The 26,120-nt window shown below is 43.5% G+C and overlaps 1 protein-coding gene across 4 annotated transcripts in view; it reads left to right on the forward strand.

The window, feature by feature from the left end:
* Window positions 1-26,120, forward strand: part of JSRP1 (junctional sarcoplasmic reticulum protein 1) — a 409,477-nt gene that overhangs the window by 373,114 nt on the left and 10,243 nt on the right. The window lies entirely within an intron of this gene.

Genomic DNA, 26,120 nt, shown 5'->3' on the forward strand with positions numbered 1-26,120 from the left:
ACCAATTGAAAGGGACGTGAAAGTAAACTTTCATTGTTTAGCTGGAGCATGCAATTGTAAGAAACTTTTCAGTTTACTTTTATTTTCAATCTACTTCTCTTGTTACCCTTTGTTGAAAAGCAATTCTAGGTAGGCTCAAGAGTAGCAATGCACAAATGGGAGCTAAAATAAAAAGCATAAAGAGTTCCTTATAGTGCAGACTGTGTGGAAGATGTATAACAGCAGTGTAAAAATTACAAATGGGTAACTCATACTTTTAGTTGGCACTATATGATGAATCGTGAATACATAAAATACGTCATAATCGGGGTGCGGGGAGTGCGGACCGCACCAGGGTGACACCCTCCAGGGGGTGACACCACCAGTCAGGAACTGGAACTTACTGTACTTGAGTAATGCGTCAGGCTGCACGCAGATAAGAAGTGTAGTGACACTTTCTGTGTGTGGAGGATAAGAGCAGCCTGAATCAGCAGGAGGGAGGGGCGGTACTTACAAAAGCTCAGTCAGGAAAGCAGCAGCCTACAGGGGACTAGTTCAATAGTGATGTCATCAAACTGGGAGTCCTTTGAGCTGACTGACAGCTCCACTGGCTAATTAGCAATAGAGGATCAGTTAACCACACCCACTGCAAGACAGCATGGAACTACAGCCTCTGTATGGAGCCTCACAGAGCTGACAGGTTAGAAGTTTGATCCTTGACTGTTTTGTAACTTCCTGACAGGCTTTGTAGCTGCAGCTCTGAGGGAATTGTCCCCTTCACAGGAGCTGTGAGTAACTTAGTAATACCTGCACTGGTTATTTATAATTCTCAACAACTAAATAGGTATCAGCCTTTTATCAGATTTCCTAGTTAAAAAAAATGAAAAATCTCAATATGTGCATACAATTTAATTTTTTTTTTAATGTTAAACAATTGCCATCCAGTTCTGTTTAATCATGTGGTTGATAATGTGTGTTTCTTTATCTGTCTGTATCTTTATTTCTATCTGTCTGTCTATCTATATATCTATTTATCTGCCTGTCTGCCATCTGTCTCTCTATGTTGCTATCTAGATGTCTGTCTGCATCTATATGTCTTTATGTATCTGTCTTTCTATGTTGCAATCTATCTATCTGTCTGTCTCTCTGTCTGCCTGTATATGTCTGTCTATCTATATATATGTATGTATCTGTCTATCTATTTGTCTGTCTTCCATCTGTCTATGTTGCTGTCTGTCTGTATCGGTCTGTCTATGTTTCTATCTGTCTGTCTGTCTGCCTCTGTCGGTCTGTATCTATCTATCTGTATCTGTCTCTCTATCTATCTATCTATCTATCTATCTATCTGTCTGTGTATCTATCTGTCTGTCATCTGTCTGTCTATGTTGCTATCTGTCTGTCTGTATCGGTCTGTCTATGTATCTATCTGTCTGTTTGCCTGTATCGGTCTATCTATCTGCCTGTATCTATCTATCTATCTATCTATCTATCTATCTGTCATCTGTCTGTCTATGTATCTGTCTGTCATCTGTCTGTCTATGTTGCTATCTATCAGTCTTGTCTATGTTTTTGCCTGTCTATATCTATCTATCCATCCATCAATCAATCTATCTGTATGTCCATCTATCTATCTGTCTTCCTGTCTGCCTCTGTCTGTCTGTCTATGTTGCTGTCTATCTATCTGTCCTATCTGGCTGGTAATTAGGATGGCTGGTATTTTATTATTAAAAAGGTAGCAATCATAGTTGGGGGTGACACCAACCCTAGTGACGCCACTGTACATAATAAAATATCTGCTCAATCTATTTGCATAACGTCCTAGACTGCTGCAAATCATAAAAGAGACCATTGCATACAAAATACTTTTACTGCATTGTGGTCACGTGATTCTATTAGACAATCGGAAGTCATGTTATGCAAATAGATTAAGCAGGTATTTTATCATGTATGACATGTATTTTATGTACTTTAATATTTTATGTATATTATGTTGTTATGATTAAGACATCTTTAAACAATTTTCATCTTTATAGCAACAAACCTTAGTGATGATGCATATAAGGAGGACCTAAAAATGCCTGATGAAGCGGCTCACTTTTGAGCTGAGAAACTAGTTGCATGCTGTTTTGGAACTCGATTTTATTCAAAGTTTTTATTTATAAAGTTACAATTGTGTAAGATTGACTGTTCTGTTATACCCTGGTGTGTCCTAACTTGTCTAAAGCCAAGAAGATTTGGGATCGACAGGAATTTAGGAGGAGCTAACCGGAGAGTCAGTCAGTTGGTGACGGTGATAACCAGCTTGCCTTGTATGCCCTATTCATTGTAAATTGGCAGTGCCATTTAAAAGTGTGAGTTACCAATTTGGGGCTTTTACACTGCTTTAATACATCTGCCACACAGTCTGCACTATGAGGTGCTCTTTATGTATTTCATTTTAGAATTCTTCTTGTGATCCCTAACCTTTTGAAGAGGAGCCGCCCTAGGGGACAGAAACTCCTTATTTGGATAACCTGTGATGTTTTATATTTTATCTTGGACTGAGAAATTCTAAATTTTTAATATTTACATGTGTTTGTGTTTGTGAGTCTTAGCTCCCCCAAAAATAGGGAGCTATCTGGTGATTGGTGGCTAATCACATATGCCACTTGTCATTGGTTCAGGTGATGTGTTCCGGTAGCTCCCAGTAATGCATTGCTGCTCTGGAACTTCAGAGTTTAAACACGTGTCACTTTTTGGTCGATTGGCTCCCGAAATGGATTTTTGCTTTCCGCCTGAATTGGTTGTCGAGTTTCTCGAGTAATCACAATTAAACACGATAAAAGCCGGACAAATAGCTCATCATGCTAATGCACTGTTACAGAGATCTGTGGCAACCCAAGGGTTGCAGGTTCTATCCCAGCAAGGTCCACTCAGCCTTTCATCCTTCCGAGATCGGTAAAATAATACCTCTTATTAGTGCCGCAAGTCGATAAAGTTCGAGGTTGTGCGCTATACAGGTATCTAATTTTCACGATTAAACCCATTTTGAACAGTAAGGATTCTAAAAAAAAATAAATTTGGAATCCAGGGAGGGATCCAAACAATAGGGGTGCGCTAAAGAAAAGTGTGAATCAGTCACTGCACAAACCGTCAGTTTGATGATTGGATCGATATTGCCAAATGACTCCTATGAGACAAGAAGGGTGGAGTGAATGCAGCTCCGTGGTGGTTGTTGTTCCGTTGATGGCAGCTCCTCTGATCCTCGGTGTGGGGATTCTGTAGAATTAAAGTTGAAAAAGAGGGCGCCACATAGCGTAATAAAGTTTGAGATAACTTCAAGGTAAAATGAATCAAAAATGCTTACCAAATGTAAATGCACCGTACTATGACTGGTGCTGACAAGCCGGCTAACACTCACAGTGGTTAGTACACTGATGTCTGTGGTATACTGCGTCTGTATGCAGGTCGAGTGATTCTGTCTGACTCCTGTGTCGGATCGCTCACTTTCTTGACCAACGTGATATTGCTGTATTAGATTCACACTGCAAATAATGTGTGACACCTTGACCCTTGCAAATTGCCGATAAAAGCAAAAAGGACAACCTCCGTAAAAGTTAAAAGATATTTATTCCATACAAAGTTCATTTTACCTTGAAGTTATCTCAAACTTTATTACGCTATGTGGCGCCCTCTTTTTCAACTAGGATTCTAAAAAGGATAGAAACTGTGAGGTCAACCAAAACTGACAGACACAATAGCCCTTTGTTCTCCATATATGGAAAATACTAATTTCTTTCCTATGGCATGGGGAGTCCACAACGTCATTCCAATTACTAGTGTGATATTCAACTCCTGGCCAGCAGGAGGAGTCAAAGAGCACCCCAGCAAAGCTGTTAAGTGTACCTTCCCTTACCCATAATCCCCAGTCATTCTCTTTGCCTCTGTCAACGGAGGATGTGCGAAGACAGTGTCTTAAGATATTTAATCCTTTTATGGGTACTTTTCCCTGCAAGCAAGGATTGGGGTCTAGCCGTGTCCACGTCAATCTCTTTAGTAAGAGTAGTGGTTGCTTTTAGCAGTTAGAAGGCGGCTATGTGGTCTTTGCTTTACTTCTAAGACGTTTGCTACTCCTTTGCAGAAAGCCAGGGTTGGTTACTCTGTTCTTTCTTTTACTACAGGTCCATGACAGGGAGTGAAGTACCTGTCACACCTAAGTAGCTGTTATCTGCCCTGCAGCTGGATCCACAGGTAAGTTTGCCTTCTAGGTACTGAAGGTTGCACTTTAGAGGTTAAATCCTCAAGTGGATCTATTTGGGAGTATTTTATACTAGATACAAATATTGGGCAGTTTCTTGCAGGCACATTTGTATGTTTAGTAATTTAAAGAGTTAATATATAGCAGTTTGCTAGGAATTTCTCCATATTATGAGACTGGCTGAAGGAGAGCTTAGGTTTTTATTCTTCCCTGATATTTTATTTGACTGTCAGTAGGGATTTATACAATCCGGTACAATAGGTACTAAAAAGTTTTTTATTTCTGTCTGTCACAGCAGTTACGGAACGTGCGCTTTTACTTGTGGCGCAGTTTCCTTTTCTTTGCCGCTCACGTGATTCTCCGCTCTTGCGTTGCGATCACAGTCACATTTGAAGAGCGGAGCTTTGTAGGTGTCGGCTATTGCGGCTGGTGACTTCTAACGATCGGATTGTCTGTTATTAGAAGAAGACCCTTGTTCACTGTGAGACAGTCCTTTTTTCCTTTTACTAGTGGCATATATCACTCCTCAGTATTGTAGGACGATTCTGTTGCCTGTGGGATTAGAAGTGTGTGAGGTTTGCCTTTTTAAGTTTATTTCTTTATTACTTAAAAGAATTATATCATTTTATTTTTATTGTTATTAGTGGGAACCAGTTCAGTTATAATGGACACAGAAAAGGATTAATCTATTACATTAGATAAATGTTTAGAGGCTCCAATTGTGCTCCCTAGGCAATTTCGTTCCTCATCCTTATCTTAGACGTTAACATTTTAAGATAAATTACTCCCTTCAGAGCCAAATGTCTTTCAGGATAATGCTGTTCATGACATGCCTCAGCTTTCTCCTCAAACGTCTCAATCCTTAGTAGTTTCTAATTCAGTGTCCTGCGGTTCCTCTCAACCTCCTGCTGGTGTTTATTTACCAGGAGATTTTTCTGTGCAGATAACCTCTGCAGTGTCTGCAGCTTTAGCTGCTTTTCCCTCTTCGGGTAAGCTCAAGAGGAAATCTAAACATATTTCTGTTAGCAAAGTTTCTGATCCCTATAAATCTGTGCTGGTCAACCTTTCTAAGATGTCTGATGAGGAGGATACTTCAGTAGCTTCTGAAGGTGAACTCTCAGACTCTGATACTATGGGGGGAAAATCTTCTGAATTTGAAGAAGTTAATTTCAGATTTTAGCTTGAATATCTCTGGTTGCTACTGAATGAGGTTCTAGCTACTTTGGATGACTATGATCCTATGGTTGTTGTCAACCCTAAAAGGTCTTCTAAACTTAACAGAGTTAATGATTCTCCCTCTTCTGAGGATGTTTTTCCTGTTCCAGACAAGATGTCTGAAATTATAGCTCAGGAATGGGATAGGCCTAGGGTTCCTTTTTCCCCTTCCCCTGTTTTTAAAAAAGTTTCCTGTTGCTGACTCCATTCGTGACTCATGGCGTACGGTGCCTAAGGTAGAAGGAGCTATCTCTACTCTTGCTAAAAGAACTAAGATTCCTATAGAAGATAGTTGTGCCTTTAAAGATCCCATGGATAAGAAGCTAGAGGCTTACTTTAAGAAGATGTACATCCACCTGCAGCAAGTATTGCTAAAGTTGCGTGTGCAGCATCTTACTGGTGCAATGCCTTGTATGGTCTGATATCAGAGGAGACTACGATTGATGAGATCCAAAATAGGATCAAGGTTCTTAAATTAGCCAATACCTTTATCTGTGATGCCAACATGCATGTAATTAGACTGGGAGCTAAGATGTCTAGCTTCACTGTCCTAGCTTGTAGAGCTCTGTGGTTAAAATCTTAGTCGGCTGATGTTTCTTCAAAGGCTAAGCTTTTGGCTTTACCTTATAAAGGTAAAACCCTATTCGGTCCTGGTCTGGCGGAAATCATTTCTGAAATTTTTAGGTGGAAAGGAATCTTTCTTACCTCAGGACAAGAAGAATAGACCTAAGACTTCTAATTTTCGTTCTTTTCTCAATTTTAAGGGACTGAAGTCTTCCTCCTCTTCTTCCAAACCAGACTAATCCAGGTCCTCTTGGAAGTCCAGCCAGCCTTGAAATAAGGGAAAGCAAAACAAGAAGCCTACCGCTGACTCCAAATCCGCATGAAGGGTCCACCCCCGGTCCAATCCTGGATCAAGTGGTGGGCAGGCTTTAATTTTTTTCAACAGGCTTGGATACGCGATGTCCCAGATCTGTGAGCTGTGGACATTGTATCACAGGGTTACAAAATAGGATTCAAGTCTTGCCCTCCAAGGGGCAGATTTCTCCTGTCAAGACTATCTTCAAACCAGGTAAAGAGGGAGGCCTTCTTAAATTGCGTAGAAGACCTATCTCTCAGGGTGCCAGGAATCATACTGAGATGAGAAGTGCAAAAATAATCACACCTTTTATTAATTGCAAAAAATAATAAAAAGTCCACAAGTCAAATAACAAGCCAGGAATCAAAACCATAGCTGGTAGTCAGACGAGCCGAGTCAGGAGCCAAAGCGAGTAGTCAGACCAGCCGGAATCAGGAACAAGGAGAACAGCAGAGTCAGGAACAAGCCAGAGATCAGGAACCAGGAGGGACGTCAGACAGCCAGGTAATACACAGGAGCTCTCACAAACAGGTCTGAGACAACGCAAGGGCAAAGCATACTGAACAGAGGCCCTTTAAATAATAAGTGATGACATCACAAATCTGAGACTGCATCCTGTCTCACACGGATGATGTATACCAGTCTGGCCATAAAAGGAAGTGCAGGAAATGAGCAGCATCACACAGTATGCACCAGAGTAAGCAAGATAGGTGAGTAAAATGGCTGCCAGCAGCACATGGCAAACAAAACAGGGAAAAAACCCTGACAGTACCCACCCCTCATCGACCCCTCCCCACGGGAGGACAAAAGGCCTATTGGGAAAACGGGCATGGAAGGCACGGAGGAGGGCGGGAGCATGAACATCAGAGGAGGGAACCCATGAACGCTCCTCCGGACCGTAGCCCCTCCAGTGAACCAAATACTGAACCCGACCCCTGGACATGCGAGAGTCAATAATGCTGCTGACCTCATACTCCTCATGGTTGTCAACAAAGATAGGATGGGGACGAGGCAACACAGTGGTAAACCGATTACAAACCAATGGTTTCAAGAGGGAGACATGAAAAACATTGGAGATGCGCATTGCAGGAGGAAGGTCAAGAGCGTAGGCCACAGGATTGACCCATCAGAGTATTCGAAAAGGACCAACATAATGGGGAGCCAGTTTAATGGAAGGCACACGAAGGTTCAAGTTGCGGGAGGACAGCCAAACTCTCTCACCAACCTGGTAGGAAGGCGCGGGCAGACGCCTACGATCAGCCTGGAACTTTTGGCGCTGTATAGAACGATAAAGGCAGTCCTGAATCTGCACCCACGTGGAACGGAGTTGCCGGAGATGCTCCTCCAAAGCCGGAATACCTTGAGACATGAATGAATCGGGCAACAAGGATGGTTGAAACCCATAATTCGCCATGAACGGGGATAACTTGGAGGGAGCATTAATAGCACTATTACGAGCAAACTCTGCCCAAGGTAACAGTTCAGACCAATTATTGTGGTGATCTGAGACATAGCAACGGAGGAACTGTCCCATAGCTTGATTAGACTGTTCCGCAGCCCCATTGGATTGAGAGTGATATGCCGAGGAGAAGGAACGCTGGATCCCCATTTGAGCACAAAAGGAACGCCAAAATCTGGAGACAAACTGGCTACCCCGGTCCAACACTATCTCCTTGGGTAACCCATGTAAACGGAAGACCTCCCGGGCAAAAATTGAAGCAAATTCCTGAGCGGTAAGCAACTTCTTCAAGGGAATGCAATGTGACATTTTAGAAAAACGGTCAACCATTATAAGGATAACAGTATTGCCATTGGAAACAGGGAGCTCGACAATGAAGTCCATGGAAAGATGTGTCCAAGGACGCTCACCATTACCAATAGGTTGAAGAAGACCCACAGGAAGACGTCGAGGAGTCTTATTCTGTGCACAAACTGAGCAGGAGGCAACATATGCAGCAACATCAGAATGAAGACCTGGCCACCAGAATTGTCGAGTGACAGACCAAATCATTTGGTTCTTGCCTGGGTGACCTGCGGCTTTAGGATAGTGATAAGTGTGCAAAAGTTTGAAGATTCTCAGGAAAAAAACACCACTAGGTTTCTCAGGAGGTGCATTGGTTTGTGCAGCCAGGATCTCCTCCCCCAAGGGAGAAGTCAAATTAGTACGTATGGTAGCCAAAATATGGTCAGGAGGTATAACAGGAGTAGGTACAGACTCCTCCTTGGACAGAGGCGAAAATTGTCGAGAGAGGGCATCAGCCCTAACATTCTTACTACCAGGTAGGTAGGAGACCACATAATTAAACCGATACAAAAATAGCGCCCGTCTGGCCTGTCGGGGCGACAAAACTTTTTCTTCAGATAGATAAGTTAAATTCTTGTGGTCAGTAAGAATGAGCACTGGCACGAAAGTACCCTCGAGAAGATGCCTCCATTCCTTGAGTGCCAAAATTATAGCCAGTAATTCCCTGTCACCAATTTCATAATTGCACTCCGCTGGAGACAATTTCTTAGAGAAGAAACCACACGGATGCAAGAAACCGTCAGGCGTAGGACGTTGAGACAAGAGGGCACCTACTCCAGTCTCAGATGCATCGACCTCAAGAACGAAAGGCAGGACAGGGTTAGGATGAGCCAGAACTGGAGCGGCAGCAAAGGTAGTCTTAAGACTATGAAAGGCCTTAATGGCAGCAGGTGACCAATAGAGTGGATCATTCTCTTTACGGGTCATGTCTGTGATAGGTTTGACCAAGGAAGAAAAGTTTTTAATAAACTTTCTATAGTAATTGGCGAACCCCAAAAAACATTGAATAGACCGAAGACCAACTGGGCGAGGCCACTGCAGAACTGCAGATAATTTGTCAGAATCCATGGAGAACCCTGCAACTGAGATAACATAACCTAGGATGGTTACTTGAGTCTGATGGAACTCACATTTTCTCGAGTTTACAAAACAGGCTGTTCTCACGTAGTCTCTGAAGAACCCGTGTAACATCAGAACAATGAGCCTCAAGTGTGGGTGAGTGTATGAGGATGTCGTCTAGGTAAACCACAACACACTGTTGCAACATATCTCATAGGACATCATTAATAAATTCCTGGAAAACAGCAGGAGCATTACATAGTCCAAAGGGCATTACAAGATACTCATAATGCCCACTCCCGGTGTTAAATGCTGTTTTCCATTTGTGGCCCCCCTTGATCCTAACGAGATTGTACGCTCCTCTCAAATTAAGTTTAGTAAAGAATGTAGCTCCCTTGAGGCGGTCAAAGAGTTCCGTAATGAGCGGAATAGGGTAAGCATTCTTAATGGTAAGACGATTAAGACCCCTATAATCGATGCATGGTCTTAACTCGCCACCCTTTTTCTTCACAAAGAAGAAGCTAGCCCCTGCAGGAGAGCAGGATTTGCAGATAATCCCCGTATCGGCAACATACTACTCCATAGCACAATTCTCCGCAACAGACAGAGGGTAAACCCGGCCCCGAGGAGGAATGGCTCCGGGTTGCACTTCTATGGCCCAATCGTAAGACCGGTGAGGAGGCAACGTACCGGCACGTACTCAAAAACGTCTAGGAACTCTAGTACTCCTCTGGCAATTGAGATAACGAAGAAGTGCACAAGGCTTTAACTGGTTTGTGAAGACAAGTGGAAATACATTGCAGAGACCACGACAAAATTTCAGACCTGCGCCAGTTGAGACTGGGATTGTGCTTTTGGAGCCAGGGATAACCAAGAAAAAACGGAAAATGCGGAGAGTTTATCACCTGGAACTGGAGGGTTTCAAAATGGAGAGCCCCAACAGCCATGGATAACGGAGCAGTTTCGTGAGTAACGAGTGCGGCTGAAGGGGCCTGCCATCAATGGCCTCAAAAGCAAGCGGAACGGACCAAGGCAAAACAAAAATGGAGTGCTTTGATACAAAAGCACTTTCAATGAAATAGCCTGCAGCACCGGAGTCAACAAGAGCCTGGGTGACTTTGGAGGATTCCACCCAGAAAAGGACAACTGTGACCAAAGGTTGCTCCTTTAGCGGTTCTGGGGACGAGGATAAACCACCCAAGGTCTGCCCCCAACAGGACCTTAGGTGTGAGCATTTCCCGGCTGTCTAGGACAAGACTTCAAAAGGTGGCCCTGTAACCCACAATAGAGGCAGAACCCCTCCCTCCTCCTAAAGGCCCTCTCCTCCGCGGAGAGACACGTGAATCCAAACTGCATCGGCTCAGCAGTACCTGGTTACTCGGGACCATGAGGCATGGGAGGAGAGGGAGGCATGGGTGGGAACGAACACGTAGGAGACAACGGAACAGGAGGCTTCCACAAGCGCTTCTTGAAAGAGGGCCTCTCACTTAGTCTGATGTCAATTAGGATTAAAAAAGACACCAATGCCTCGAGATCTTCTGGTAAATCTCTTGCAGCAACTTCGTCTTTAATCGCATCAGAGAGCCCATGAAAGAAGGCGGCAACAAGGGCTTCATTGTTCCAACCTACCTCTGCGGCAAGCGTACGGAGCTCAATGTCATACTGAGCAACAGATCTTGTACCTTGCTGAATGGACATGAGTCGTTTAGCAGCAGAGGAGCGAGCCTGAAGATTAAATACCCTTCGAAAGGAGGCCATAAATTCAGGGTAATTGGAAATCACAGGTTTATTACTCTCCCACAAGGGATTAGCCCAGGCAAGAGCTGTGTCAGAGAGTAACGAGATGAGAAATCCCACCTTAGCTCTGTCAGAGGGAAACGCCTGAGGTAACATCTCAAAGTAAATGCCCACTTGGTTCAAAAACCCTCTGCACTGATTAGGATCGCCTCCATATCGCTGAGGTAGAGGTGCAGAACCGGACATACTCCTGGTAGGACTAGGTGCAGCAGCGGAAACAGGAGCAGCCATAACTTGCGGGACAAAATGTGCAGTGCAAGTCAGCAGGGTTTGCATGGCTAGTGCAAATTGATAAAAGCGTTGATCCTGTTCATCCATCCTGGAAATTATGGCAGGTAAAGGTGGATTATTAGCACCATCAGGATTCATGGCCCTTGCATAATGTCAGGGTGCCAGGAATCAGACTGAGATGAGAAGTGCATAAATAATCACACCTTTTATTAATTGCAAAAAATAATAAAAAGTCCACAAGTCAAATAACAAGCCAGGAATCAAAACCAAAGCTTGTAGTCAGACGAGCCGAGTCAGGAGCCAAAGCGAGTAGTCAGACCAGCCGGAATCAGGAACAAGGAGAACAGCAGAGTCAGGAACAAGCCTGGGATCAGGAACCAGGAGGGACGTCAGACAGCCAGGTAATACACAGGAGCTCTCACAAACAGGTCTGAGACAACGCAAGGGCAAAGCATACTGAACAGAGGCCCTTTAAATAATAAGTGATGACATCATAATTCTGAGACTGCATCCTGTCTCACACGGATGATGTATACCAGTCTGGCCATAAAAGGAAGTGCAGTAAATGAGCAGCATCACACCGTATGCACCAGAGTCAGCAAGAGAGGTAAGTAAAATGGCTGCCAGCAGCACATGGCAAACAAAACAGGGAAAAATCCCTGACACTATCCTCCCTGGGAGTTATTGTACCAGTTTCTCTAGAGGAACAAGGTCAAGGATTCTATTCAAATCTATTTGTGGTTCCCAAAAAGGTGTGAACTTTCTGCCCAATCCTAGACTTAAAGTGCCTCAACAAATTCCTCAGGGTTCCATCCTTCAAGATGGAAACTATTCGTTCCATTCTTCCGTTGGTTCAGGAAGGTCAGTTCATGAAAAAATAGACCTGAAGGATGCGTATTTACACGTTCCCATTCACAGGGATCATCACCAGTTTCTAAGGTTTGCTTTTCTGGACAAGCATTTCCAGTTTGTTGCACTCCCATTTGGTCTTGCCACGGCTCCCAGAATTTTCACAAAGGTTCTGGGGGCTCTATTGGCAGTGATTAGATCCCAGGGAATTGCTGTGGCGCCTTATCTAGACGTCATCTTTTCAACTAGAAAAATCTCATACAGAGATGTTGTTGTCTTTTCTACGGTCCCACGGGTGGAGAGTGAATCTCAAAAAGAGTTCTCTAGTTCCAGCTACAAGAGTGTGTTTCCTAGGGACAGTCATAGATTCCCTGTCCATGAAGATTTTCCTGGCGGTCTGCTATTCGTCCATCAGTGGCTTAATGCATGGAGGTGATTGGTCTGATGGTGGCTTCCACGGACATCATACCTTTTGCTCAGTACCATCTACGACCTCTGCAGCTTTGCATGACCAGTCAATGGAACGGAGACCATTCAGATTTTTTGCAGAGGATAAATCTGGATCCCCTAACAAGAAACTCTATCATGGTGGATTTCAAAGGAACATCTGTCTCAGGGAACTTGCTTCCTGATAACTTCCTGGTTGATTGTGACTACGGACTCCAGCTTGGGGAGCTGTGGTCTCAGGAAGAGTCTTCTCTTCCAATAAACATCTTAGAGTTGAGAGCAATCTTCAATGCCTTGACAGCTTGGCCTCAATTATCTTTAGTCCGATTTATCAGATTCCAGTGGGACAACATAACCTCAGTGGCTTACATCAACCACCAGGGAGAAACTCAGAGTTCCTTGGCAATAAAGGAGATGACTCCCATTCTGCAGTGGGCGGAAACTCACAATTGTCTCCTATCTGCCATCCACATTCCAGGAGTGGACAATTGGGAGGCGGAGTTTCTGTGCAGACAGACTTTTCATCCTGGGGAGTGGGCTCTCCATCCGGAAGTGTTCTCAATGATAACCCTCAGGTGGAGGGTCCCGGAGATGCATCTGTTTGCATCTCGTAAGAATGCCAAGCTTCCAAAGTATGGTTCAAGATCAAGAGATCCTTAGGCCGCCCTGATAGATGCTCTGGCGGTTTCTTGGGATTTCGTTCTAGCATACCTGTTTCCTCCGTTTGTTCTCCTTTCTCAAGTCATTGCTCGTATCAAGCAGGAGAGCGCGTCTGTGATTCTAATAGCTCCTGCCTGGCCTTGCAGGATCTGATTTGCAGATCTGGTAAAGATGTCATCTCTTCCACCTTGGAGGTTACCTCTGAGGAAGGGCCTTCTAATTCAGGGTCCATTCCTCCATCCAAATCTGGATTCTCTGAAGCCGACTGCTTGGAAATTGAATACCTAGTTCTGTCGAAGCGGTCACTATGCTTCAGGCACCTTTTTGCATACTTTTTCCAAATTCTACAAATTTGATACTTTTGCCTCGGTTGAGGCCTCTTTTGGCAGAAAGGTTCTTGAAGCAGTGGTGCCTTCTGTTTAGGTCCTCCGGCCTCCCTGTTCATTCCGTGTCCTCTAGCTTGGGTATTGGTTCCCACTAGTAATTGGAATGACGTTGTGGACTCTCCATGCCATAGGAAAGAAAACAAAATTTATCCTTACCTGATAAAAATTTTTATTTTGGGGCATGGAGAGTCCACGACCCCGCCCTCTCTTTTAATTATAATTCGGCAGTTTTTTTGAGTAAACCTCGGGGACCTTTTCACCCTTATGTTTCTTCTTTTTCCATTTTCCTTTGGCTGAATGACTGGGAATTATGGGTAAGGGAAGTTACACTTAACAGCTTTGCTGGGGTGCTCTTTGACTCCTGCTGGCCAGGAGTTGAATATCCCACTAGTAATTGGAATGACGTTGTGGACTCTCCATGCCGGAAAGAAAGAAATTTATCAGGTAAGCATAAATTTTGTTTTACCTGTGTGACCTGCAGATGCCCTTAGCTATACCGGATATCACATACTCAACATATGCATATGTAAATGTGTGCCCTGTCCACTGTATACAGCCTATACAATAGGAATGAGTATTGCTTTAATGAGTCAATGCCATGTATGTTATTAGACTTCTACAATGTCTCTTGTGGCCATTTCAGAGTCTTTTGTAAATGTGCAAGATAATGGCGTGTTTCATGATTTAGATTTAAACGTGGTTGGGTAAGCGCACAAGGAAACTTAGAAATCTTAAGGCACATTATTGAAATAGTAAACATATTCTAAATAATCCATAGATATATTTTTATATTTTACAGTATTTTTAATAATTTTTATTAATTTAAAAATATATATGTATATCATATGTAATATTTAAATAACGCACCTTTTTATACATACGGCTAGATTTAGAGTTTTGTCGGTAAAGACCCGCGTAGCTAACGCAGCTTTTTTTCCTACCGCTGCTTCCAAACAACGCTGGTATTTGTCTGAAGGGCTGCGTTAGGCTCCAAAACGGGATCGTTGAGCCGAATTTACCGCCACTTCAACCCTCAATACCAGCGTTGCTTACGGTAGCGGTAAGCTGGCAAAACGTGCTCGTGCATGATTTCCCCATAGGAAAGCAGCGTTAAGCTCCCAACGCAGCCCCATTGTTTCCTATGGGGAAACACCTAAGTCTGCACCTAACACCCTAACATGAACCCCGAGTCTAAACAACCCTAACCTTACACTTATTAAACCCTAATCTGCCGACCCTGTTATCGCTGACACCTGCATTACATAATTAACCCCTAATCTGCCATTTCGGACACCGCTGCCACCTACATTATCTCTATGAACCCGTAATCTGCTGCCCCCAACATCGCCGACACCTACATAATATTAATTAACCCCTAATCTTCCCTCCCAACGTCGCCGCCACCTAACTTCAAGTATTAACCCCTAATCTGCCGACCAGACCTCGCCGCTACTATAATAAATGTATTAACCCCAAAAGCTAAGTCTAACCCTAACACCCCCCTAAGTTAAATATAATTTTAATCTAACGAAATAAATGAACTCTTATTAACTAAAGTATTCCTATTTAAAACTAAATACCTGTAAAATAAACCCTAATATAGCTACAATATAACGAATAATTATATTGTAGCTATTTTAGGATTTATATTTCTTTTACAGGCAACTTTGTATTTATTGTAACTAGGTACAATAGCTATTAAATAGTTATTAACTATTTAATAGCTACCTAGTTAAAATAATTACAAAATTACCTGTAAAATAAATCCTAACCTAAGTTACAATTAAACCTAACACTACACTATCATTAAATAAATTAGCTACCAATACCTACAATTAAATACAATTAAATAAACTAAACTAAATTACAAAAAAAACAAAACACTAAATTACAGAACATAAAAAAAATTTACAAAAATTTTAAACTAATTACACCTAATCTAAGCCCCCTAATAAAATTAAAAAAAACAAAATAATAAAAGTCCTTACCCTATTCTACATTACAAAGTAATCATCTATTTTATCAGCCCTTAAAAGGGCTTTTTGCGGGGCATGCCCCAAAGTAATCAGCTCTTTTGCCTGTAAAAAAAAATACAACCCCCCACATTAAAACCCACCACCCACATACCCCTACTCTAACCCACCCAAACCCCCCTTAAATAAACCTAACACTACGCCCCTGAAGATCTCCCTACCTTGAGTCGTCTTCACCCAGCCGGGCCGAAGTCTTCATCCGATGGGGCAGAAGAGGACATCCAGACTGGCAAAAGTCTTCATCCTATCTGGGCAGAAGAGGACATCCGGACCGGCAGACATCTTCATCCAAGCGGCATCTTCTATCTTCTTCCCAGCTGACGCGGATCCATCCTCTTCAACCGACGCCTACTCGCCGAAAGAAGGTTCCTTCAAATGACGTCATCCAAGATGGCGTCCCTCAAATTCTGATTGGCTGATAGGATTCTATCAGCCAATCGGAATTAAGGTAGGAAAAATCTGATCAGATTCAAGTTCAATCCGATTGGCTGATCCAATCAGCCAATCAGATTGAGCTCGCATTCTATTGGCTGTTCCGAGCGCGCAACATTTAGCGCGCCACTTGTAATTCCCCCATACTCAAAGGAGCAAGAAAAGCGGAAAAAACACCCTACTTGCGCACACACCTGATCAAATTTTCTCAAGTGCGCTAACTGACATGAAAATATTAATATTTCCGATTCCAATGTTCTTCACATAGCAGAATTTGTTCTATTTATTCATAAATTAGCTAGTGTTATTATGAGTGTAACTGTACTTTTAAATGTAATTTTAAAGTGTTTTATGACACTTTTTGACTGGCGTAACCCAGTTGACCAGAGCTCTGAAGTCAGTCTAGCGTAAATCCAGATTGTGCTCACGCGTTCACATTTACTTTCAGCTTATAATACATGCGCTGTTTCCGACGCATGCAAACAACCAAGATAAACCCAATATCCCTCATGTGAAACAGTTAGAGCACCACAGGCCCATTATTGGGGAGCTTCATCTAGAAGCTTTATTGTCTTTTGCCTTTACATTAAGTTATTTATAAATATTGTGTAGAGTAAAAAGCTTTCTGCAAAGGCAGTTTTTGCTAAAAATATATGTTACCATTATTTCAAGTGGTCAGGCATTGTAATGATTATATAAACAGAATTATAACATTTCACTTAGATTATAAGTAACTTTAACAGTTGTCTATAACCGTAATACTCTCATTATCAGCAATTCACTTCCCCCTGCTGGTGGCTGCTAAACTGCATGTGATTAAACATAACACATTTAACTTTAGTGGTGGTGGGGGGGGGGATTTTTATCTAATATATTACACAGATTTGTTACTGATTCACTGTTCAATAGTACTGCCAGACACTCTAAATATTTATCTTTTTATTATAGCCCCTTCTTTTAATTATTGGATGAACTGTTTGAAAACGTATATACAATTGTGTATTCTGTATATAATTAGGCTTTCATGTCTCAGCCATTCAAATCCATTTGAATATCTATTCTTTTGTTTGAATACCTGCTTTACTCACCTACACAAATTTACTGGGTCACCAACATTATTTTTGTGCTAGTGATGAAGTAAACAAACTAAAACATGTGACATATGCTAGACACAATTAATTTATTATTTACTATTTTGTGCTCAGATATAGAGATCCATATATGTTTTTATATTTTGATTACATTGTATAAAATGTATAAAAGATATTCTAAGCAATGTTTTAAGTACATGACCGGAACTTCATATTTTATTATCTATCCTTTATCAACACTGTTGCACTATTGTTACTGATCCTGTGTCATCCTATCATTAGCTGTGGATCCTAAGAAAAATATATGTTTGCTACCCTTGGGGGTCGATAACAATGTGTTAGAAAAATGTATATAATGATTTATTTTAAAATATTTCCATAGACTTTAATAGTTCTTTGCTGTTAAAAAATATTAGATAATTTTTTTCTTAAGGATTGTGGTCAACCCCATCATTTGATTTACAGAGCACAAGTAGTAAACTTTATGATTTTAATATGTTGAAAGGTAATAGGTGCAGGTGTATCTCGGGTAAGCACTTTTTTACAGAAAATCATTGAATAAATGTCTTTTAGAGGTGGTGAAGACAAATACTATGGGAAACGTTAAGAATAAGCATAAGGCTATCCTACAAACTAATTAAGCTTACACTCTATAGGAAATATAGGCTGACATCATGGGCCTGGGGAAAAAAAGCGCGTAGACGACCTTTACTTAATCTAACAAACTGTGTCCACACTAGAATAAGGACAGTGTTGAAGAGTGCTCTGTGCGTAAAAGTAAATAATACAAATAAGTAGATTTTTACAATGCTAAGGAGGGCGCTGTACATACTAGAAGAGAAACATTTCTTGCATGTGGGATTGAACTCCAGACTACTAGGAGAAAGCAAACCCTTCCAACAAAGTAGAGCTTTTAATCCCGCCCACTTTGCCAAATTCCCTCAGTCGATTTATTTCATTCAGCAAGGAGTGAGGGAAATTCTGAAGTGCTGATCAACAACTTCATTTGCTAGGGCTCTCTAACGGATTTTAGACACATTGCCTCCTCAAAAAAACTACAAAGAGGGCAGATAGCCTGGGGATATACACCATCTAACACTTACTACAGCTTTGGGCACTTTTAGTTACTTTTATTAAAAAAGTAAAATTTGAGGTACTGTCTTTACCTCGGTCAGCTGTAGCCCGCACAGGAGCTCCGGTCCTTCTCTGCTTAGAGGATCAGGAGAAGATTTGGCCCTTTGGGATCTGAGGCATTAAATGGATTAAAAGGTCAAAATTAAAATATGAATGGGTGCATTTCAATTTTACAATAGAAGAAAAGGCAGCACTCTCGATATCTTCTGCAAAAACTGACTTTTAATCCAACTGGTACAAAAACAGTTGAGTACACAACACACAAGGCGCAATGGAGCAAAGGGGGCGTGGCCTTACGCGTTTTATGCCGTGTGGCACTTAGTCATAGGTTCCTCTTTGTGTTCGCATTTCAATTTTAAATAGAAGCATTTTTACAATATACATCAATTAGCAAACACACCATGGCTGCTCTTCTAGAGCAGTCACCACCTCTTCAGCTTTCAGAAATGAAGCTTCCTTTGAGCAAATTTTTAACGCATCTACCTTGTCCTCATTCCATAATTTTGCTAAGTTCTATTATTTAGACATGTTTGCCTCTTCTAGGGTTGCTGTTTTCACAGGAATGTTCTGCAGGCCGATGTTCCTTTTTAGAGAGGTACCTGCATTAACTGTTATCTTGCCCTATTTTATTGTGATTTAGGATCCAACATGTGAGGACTTGTGGACTCATACATCTTATGAAAGAAAGCAACATTTATTATTATCCAATAAATTAAGTTATTTTATGATGGTGATGCACTTTGCTTACCCTGCATTCTCTTTCCTACTTTTCAATTTTTTCCTTTATCTTGGCCATATATATGACTGAGGGGTTATGACCCTGTTTTCTTCATAAATGGAAAGAGTCCACAGCTGCATTCATTACTTTTGGGAATTCAGAACCTGGCCACCAGGAGGAGGCAAAGACACCCCAGCCAAAGGCTTAAATAGTCCTCCCACTCCCCTCATCCCCCAATCATTCTGCCAAGGAACAGTAGAAGAAATATCAGGGTGAAAAGGTGCCAGAAGAACAAAAATTACGGAACTCGGAATTCCAGCAAGCGCCACTACTACGCTTTCACAAAGGAAGTCACCAGGACAGGTATCGAGTGGTAATTATGTACCGGGCTTTGGTTAGCATAGTCATTTGGCAAGCTACACACTACCATCCCAGAAGGGGGTCGTGATACCACTCCCACTAAAATACTAGATGTGTACAGATACCCGAGTGACTGTATATGTGTAGTAGTATTTGTGGCATTTTAAAAGTTTTTATGTGTTTTAATAAAAAGCTATTTACCTAAAAGCAGCGGCCTGCGTTTGGTGTTATACTGGGAACCTGGCAGTATAAAACTGTGTGTGCGTCTGAACTTAGAGCCTGGCTGGCTCTATAAAGCATAAGTAGCCCCAGTGTGAATATTATCTCCATTATAAAACTCTATTGCACTATATTTGCCTTTTTTTGTTTTTGAGGTGAGGCAAACACTTGATTCACCAAAAGTGAGGAGGACTTCACCGATCACATATATCCTTATAATTGAACTTAAACATTTTTGACCTACTTATTTTTCACTTTATATTTTTTCTGATTTATACACCAAGTGATTTTTTGTACTTTTTTGTTTATTAAATACTCCTCCTACTCCCCTCATCCCCCAGTCATGCTTTGCCTTTCGTCCCAGGAGGTTGGCAGAGAAGTGTCAGAAGTTTTCGATAGTCTCTTATGGAGGGTAGTACTCTTCAGCATGGGACTGGAGTTTTAAGTAGTCCTGTCAGCCTCTCATTGAGAGGATGGGTGAAAGTTAGAGTCCGGAGATGCATGGAGAGTCTTTCTGCGAAACCATCCTGACTCATATTAACAGCTCTACAAGCAATCAGTGTTATCGAGTTTTGCTGCCTGCTTTTTTCTCTCAAGTCCATGGCAGAAGCAACGCTTCTATATGTCACACTTGAAGGGCCGTGTTCCTGTTCCGCGGCGTAGATTCCGGTAAGATCGTTTCATTTTACTTTCATCATGGATGTATTGTAATTACAACTGTTTATCCGAGAGGGGCTACAACCTTTCTGGGATAACTTTAACATAGGGTCTCAGTGAGGCTCCTTTTTGTATCTAGGAATCAAGGGTTAATATCTCCTGAGGGGGGTTATTGAACAGGGGGGTTTATAATCATGTTTGTTATGTGATTATGTCTAATACTGTGTAGTGTTGCTTCGGCTCATTGCTAATTTGGAACATAACGGCCTATGTCTAGTGACGCGGCCTTTGCATGGACTGCACGGCTTACCTTGTGACTCCATTTCTGCATTCCTGACCGTGTGGCGACAGAGAAATCCTGGTCCGCTGGTGTCTGGTTCTCTGGAGGTGGTGAGTGCTCCAGCCATTGGGGGTGTAAGGTGCCGTTTAGATTTTTCTTATTGGTCCATTTCCATCTAAAGGGGAGGAGAGTCGACGGCTTCATTTATTGCTATTGGGAATTAAGAACCTGGTCAATTTGAGGAGGCAAAGACACCCCAGCCAAAGGCTTAAATACCTCCCCACTTCCCTCATCCCCCAGTCATTCTTTGCCTTTCATCACAGGAGGATGGCAGAGGAGTGCCGGAGTTTTGGAGTAGTCTCGGATTGAGGGTAATTCTCTTCGCAGTGAGACTGGAGTTTTAAGTAGTCCTGTCAGTCTCTCAGTGAGTGCCTGGGCGAAGGTTAGAGTCCGGAGATGCAGGGAGAGTCTTTCTGCGAAACCATCCCGACTCCTGTTAACAGCTCCATAAGCAATCAGCATTGACGAGTTTCACTGCCTGCTTTCTTCACTTAAGTCCATGTCAGGAGCAACGCTAATAAACTGTCACACTTGTAGGGCCGTGTTCCTGTTCCACAGCATAGATTCTGGTAAGATCATTTCATTCTTATTATTGATGATAATGATGATAACATAGAAGACAGGGTCACAGTGTGGCGCCTTTTTTTCTTTACAGAATCAAGGGTTAATATTCCTGGAAGGGGAATTATTGAACAGGGGGGTTTATACATGATTTTGTTTATTGTGTCGTTGCTGCGTTATGTGCGAGATGAGGCTCTGGCAATGTGTGGAACTTTCAGGTGACTTGCTGGAATCTTGGGCGACCATTTTTGGCGCGTTTTTTCCCTAGTGCAGGGGCGGTCCTGCCAGGCATTCCACGTGATGGGGTGTGTCTATCCTTCTAAGTTGATCTGTGGCGCAGGAGACATAGCGGTTTCTGTAGTCCGGGTCCTAGGAGGTGGTGTGTGCCCCAGCCTTTGGTGGTATAAAGGTGCCTTTTTGTTAATTAAGCTAGTCTTCCCATAGATGCAAGCGAGGGAGGACTCTGACGCGTTAGAGGGCTCTCCCTCCTTAACAAAGTCTCATTCCTGTGTTTATTGTGAGGAGGTTCTGGTAGATCAGCCTGCTCAACTATGTTCCACATGCCTTGATAAAGTTACAGCATCTAAATGTAAACTGATGTCTAGTACTACTGAGCCGTCCACCACTGAGGATTCTTCGTCCCATGAGGTGTGTTCCCTTCTTTCATCTCCAATTGCACATGCAGAGCCCCGGTGTCCAACCGTTACTCCTTCGGGAGAGATTCATTGGCCGTCAGACTTTGCGGACCAACTGGAATCGGCAGTTCCTAAAGTGATCCATGCCTTACCACGTTCTGCTACGCGCAAGCTTAGGGTGTATCATGGCGGCTTGACCCAGGATTTGTCCTCGCTGATGGCAGATCAAGGCTCTATACTAGGGTGAGGCCCACTCTGACTCTTCGGAGGAGGCCCATTCTGGGTCGGAGTCCGTGTCATCTAAGCCTCCTGCTGCGGAGGAGCCTTATTATAGGTTTAGGATAGAAAATTTGCATTTTCTGCTGCGACAGGTACTTGCTACTCTGAAAGTTCCGGAACTAAGATCCCGGAGGAACCTGCGATTCCTAAACTTGACAAGGTGTACGAGGACAGGGTGGTGCCTCAGACTTTCCCGGTTCCCGTTAAGATGACAAATATTATTAAGAATGAATGAGAGTGATTAGATTCGCCCTTTTCCCCTTCTTCTTTTAAAAAACCGTTTCCCGTTCTGGACTCTCAGCTTGAGCTGTGGGGGACCATTCCCAATGTGGATGGGGCTATTCCTACGCTCGCAATGCGGACAACTATTCCTCTCAAGGATAGTTCATTGTTTAAAGGGCCCATGGATAAAAAGCTGGAAAACATGTTGAGAAAGATGTTTCAGCACACAGGGTTTGTTTTTCAGCCTGCAGCAGCCGTTGCAGTGGTCGCCGGGGCTGCAACATATTGGTGTGAATCCCTGTGTTATATGGTCGAAGGGGAGACTTCCATCGACGAGATACAAGAAAAGATTAAGGCGCTGAAGGTCGCCAATTGTTTCATTTGTGATGCCAATATGCAAATTATTCACCTGAATGCTAAGATGTCAGTTTTTTCAGTTTTAGCGCACAGAGCTCTGTGGCTAAAATCTTGGTCTGCGGACATGACCTCCAAGTAGAGGCTGTTGTCCCTGCCTTTTCAAGGTAAAGATCCTGTTCGGTCTAGGATTGGATTCGATCATATCCACGGTTACGGGAGGCAAGGGAGCTTTCCTACCGCAGGATAAATAAGGGCCCAAGGGATCTACTTTTCGTCCCTTTCATGCGGACAAGGCCCAGAGCCAGCAACCCCGCCGCAAAAGCGGACCAGTCCAAGGGATCTTGGAACAAGTCTAAGCAGAGCAAGAAGCCCGCCAAGAATAAATCGCCATGAAGGGGCGGCCCCCGACCGGTCTCCGGATCACGTAGGGGGCAGATTATCTCAATTCTCGAATGCATGGTTGCAGGACGTTCAGGACCCATGGGTTCTAGACGTTGTCTCTCAGGGCTACAGGATAGAGTTCAGATCCCATCCGCCAGAGGGAAGATTCCTCCTGTCAAACCTGTCATCAAGACCAGAGAAGAGAGAGGCCTTTCTAAGGTGTGTGAGAGATCTTGGTTCTCTCGGGTTATCGTACCAGTACCCCTAGCAGAGAGGGGTCTAGAGTACTATTCCAACCTTTTTGTGGTCCCAAAGAAGGAGGTCACGTTCCGCTCGATTTTGGACCTAAAGTGTTTAAACAAGTTTCTGAGTATTCCATTTTTCAAAATGGAGACCATCAGATCTATCCTGCCTTTAGTTCAAGAGGGGCAGTTTATGACAACTGTAGATTTGAAGGACGCTTATCTTCATGTGCCAATTCACAGGGATCACTTCAGGTTCCTAAGATTTGCGTTTCTGGACCAACACTTCCAGTTTGTGGCCCTTCCCTTTGGTCTAGCGACGGCCCCGAGAGTCTTCACGAAGGTTTTGGGGGCACTGCTTGCAGTAGCCAGATCCAGGGGCATTGTGGTGGCGCCTTACCTGGACGACATCCTAGTTCAGGCGCTGTCATTCAGCCTCGCGGAGGATCATTCGAGGGCTATATTTCTTCTGCTCCAATCTCACGGTTGAAAGATCAACTCAGGAAAGAGTTCCCTGGTTCCCAGCAACAGGGTAGAGTTCCTGGGTTTGATAATAGACTCTATGTCCATGAAGATATTTCTCACAGATCAGTGACGCAGAAAGCTTGCCTCAACCTGTCTGGCCCTTCAGTCCTTCACAAGCCTGTCGGTAGCTCAATGTATGGAGGTGATATGTCTCATGGTGTCAAGCATAGATGTCATCCCATTCGCCAGGTTCCATCTCAGACCTCTTTAATTGTGCATGTTGATATAGTGGAATGGCGATCATTCAGATCTATCACAGCCGATATCTATGGATGCTCGGACTCGGAACTCCCTTTCTTGGTGGACCCGTCCGGAGAGACTGTCAATGGGGATATCCTTCTTGAGACCGTCCTGGGAGATTGTGACCACGGACGCCAGTCTGACAGGATGGGGAGCTGTTTGGGGTGCCAGGATGGCACAAGGAAAGTGGTCCAGGGAGGAGTCTTTCCTTTTGATCAACATCCTAGAACTGCGAGCAATTTACAATGCTCTGAAGGCATGGCCTTCTCTGGAGTCGGTCAGTTTTATCAGGTTCCAGACTGAAAACATTAACTCGGTGGCTTACATCAACCATCAGGGGGGTACGAGGAGCTTCCTCGCGATGAGGGAGGTGTATCGGATTCTGGAGTGGGTGGAGTCCCACGACTGCTCGCTTTCAGAGATTCACATTCCAGGTGTGGACAACTGGGAAGCGGATTTTCTCAGCAGACAATCCTTCCATCCGGGGGAATGGTCTCTTCACCCTGAGGTGTTTGCGGAGATTTGTTACAGATGGGGAACACCGGAGATAGATCTCATGGCGTCCAGACTCAATTGCAAGCTGCCTCGATACGGGTAGAGGTCCAGGCATCCCCAGGCAGAGCTGACAGATGCCTTAGTGGTTCCTTGGGGATTCAGCCTAGCTTACATCTTTCCACCGCTACCACTTCTACCTCGAGTAGTGGCACGCATCAAACAGGAGCAGGCCTCGACCATTCTGATTGCTCCTTCGTGGCCACAGAGGACGTGGTTTGCGGATCTGGTGGGGATGTCATCCTTTCCGCTGTGAAGGTTACCCTGTCACAGGGATCTGTTGTCACAGGGCCGCTTTCAACATCGAAATCTATATTCTCTGAGGCTGACTGCGTGGAGATTGAACGCCTAGTCTTAGCCAAGAGAGGCTTTTCTGAAAGTGTGATTGATACTCTATTCCAGGCAAGGAAGCCACTCACTTGTCGCATCTACCACAAGGTGTGGAGGACTTACTTGTCCTGATGTGAGAAGCATGAATATCCTTGGCACAAGGTGAAGGTATCCAGGATTCTGACTTTTCTCCTAGATGGTTTGGAGAAGGGCCTTGCCGCCAGTTGCTTAAAGGGACAGATTTCGGCATTATCAGTTTAGTTGCATAGGAGACTCGCTGAGCTCCCTGACATCCAATCTTTTGTGCAGGCTCTGTCTAGAATCAGGCCTGTCTTTAAACAGTCGGCTCCGCCTTGGATCTTAAACTTAGTCCTTAAGGTTTTGCAAAGGGTTCCGTTTGAACCTATGCACTCCATTGACATTAAGATTTTTTCTTGGAAGGTTCTCTTCCTGTTGGCTATTGCATCGGCATGCAGAGTATCTGAACTAGCTGCTTTGCTGAATGATCCACCTTATCTTGTGTTTCATGCAGATAAGGCTGTACTTCGCACTGGTTTGGGGTTTCTCCCCAAGATGGTGTCTAACCGTAACATCAATCAGGAAATTGTTGTTCCTTCTTTGTGTCCTAACCCTTCTTCTTCTAAGGAGAGGTTACTTCATCATTTGGATGTGGTCCGTGCCTTGAATTTCTATCTTCAGGCTACTAAGGATTTCAGACAGTCTACATCTCTTTTTGTGTTGTATTCTGGGTAGCGCAAGGGGCAAAGGGCCTCTGCTACTTCTTTGTCTTTTTGGTTGAGGAGCTTGATTCCGGGGGAATGGTCTCTTCACCACAAAGTGTTTGCGGAGCTTTGTCACAGATGGGGAACACCGGCGATAGATCTCATGGCGTCCAGACTCAATTGCAAGCTGCCTCGATACGGGTCGAGGTCCAGGGATCCCCAGGCAGAGCTGACAGATGCCTTAGTGGTTCCTTGGGGTTTCCGCCTAACTTACATCTTTCCACCGCTACCTCTCCTACCTCGTGTAGTGGCACGCATCAAACAGGAGCAGGCCTCGGCCATTCTGATTGCTCCTTCGTGGCCGCAGAGGACGTGGTTTGCGGATCTGGTGAGGATGTTGCCCTCTCCGCCGTGGAGATTACCCTGTCGCAGGGATCTGCTGTCACAGGGTCCCTTTCAACATCGAAATCTAGATTCTCTGAGGCTGACTGCGTGGAGATTGAACGCCTAGTCTTAGCCAAGAGAGGCTTTTCTGAAAGTGTGATTGATACTCTAATTCAGGCAAGG

The sequence above is a fragment of the Bombina bombina genome, chromosome 2, assembly GCF_027579735.1.
Source record: "Bombina bombina isolate aBomBom1 chromosome 2, aBomBom1.pri, whole genome shotgun sequence".
Lineage (NCBI taxonomy): Eukaryota > Metazoa > Chordata > Amphibia > Anura > Bombinatoridae > Bombina > Bombina bombina.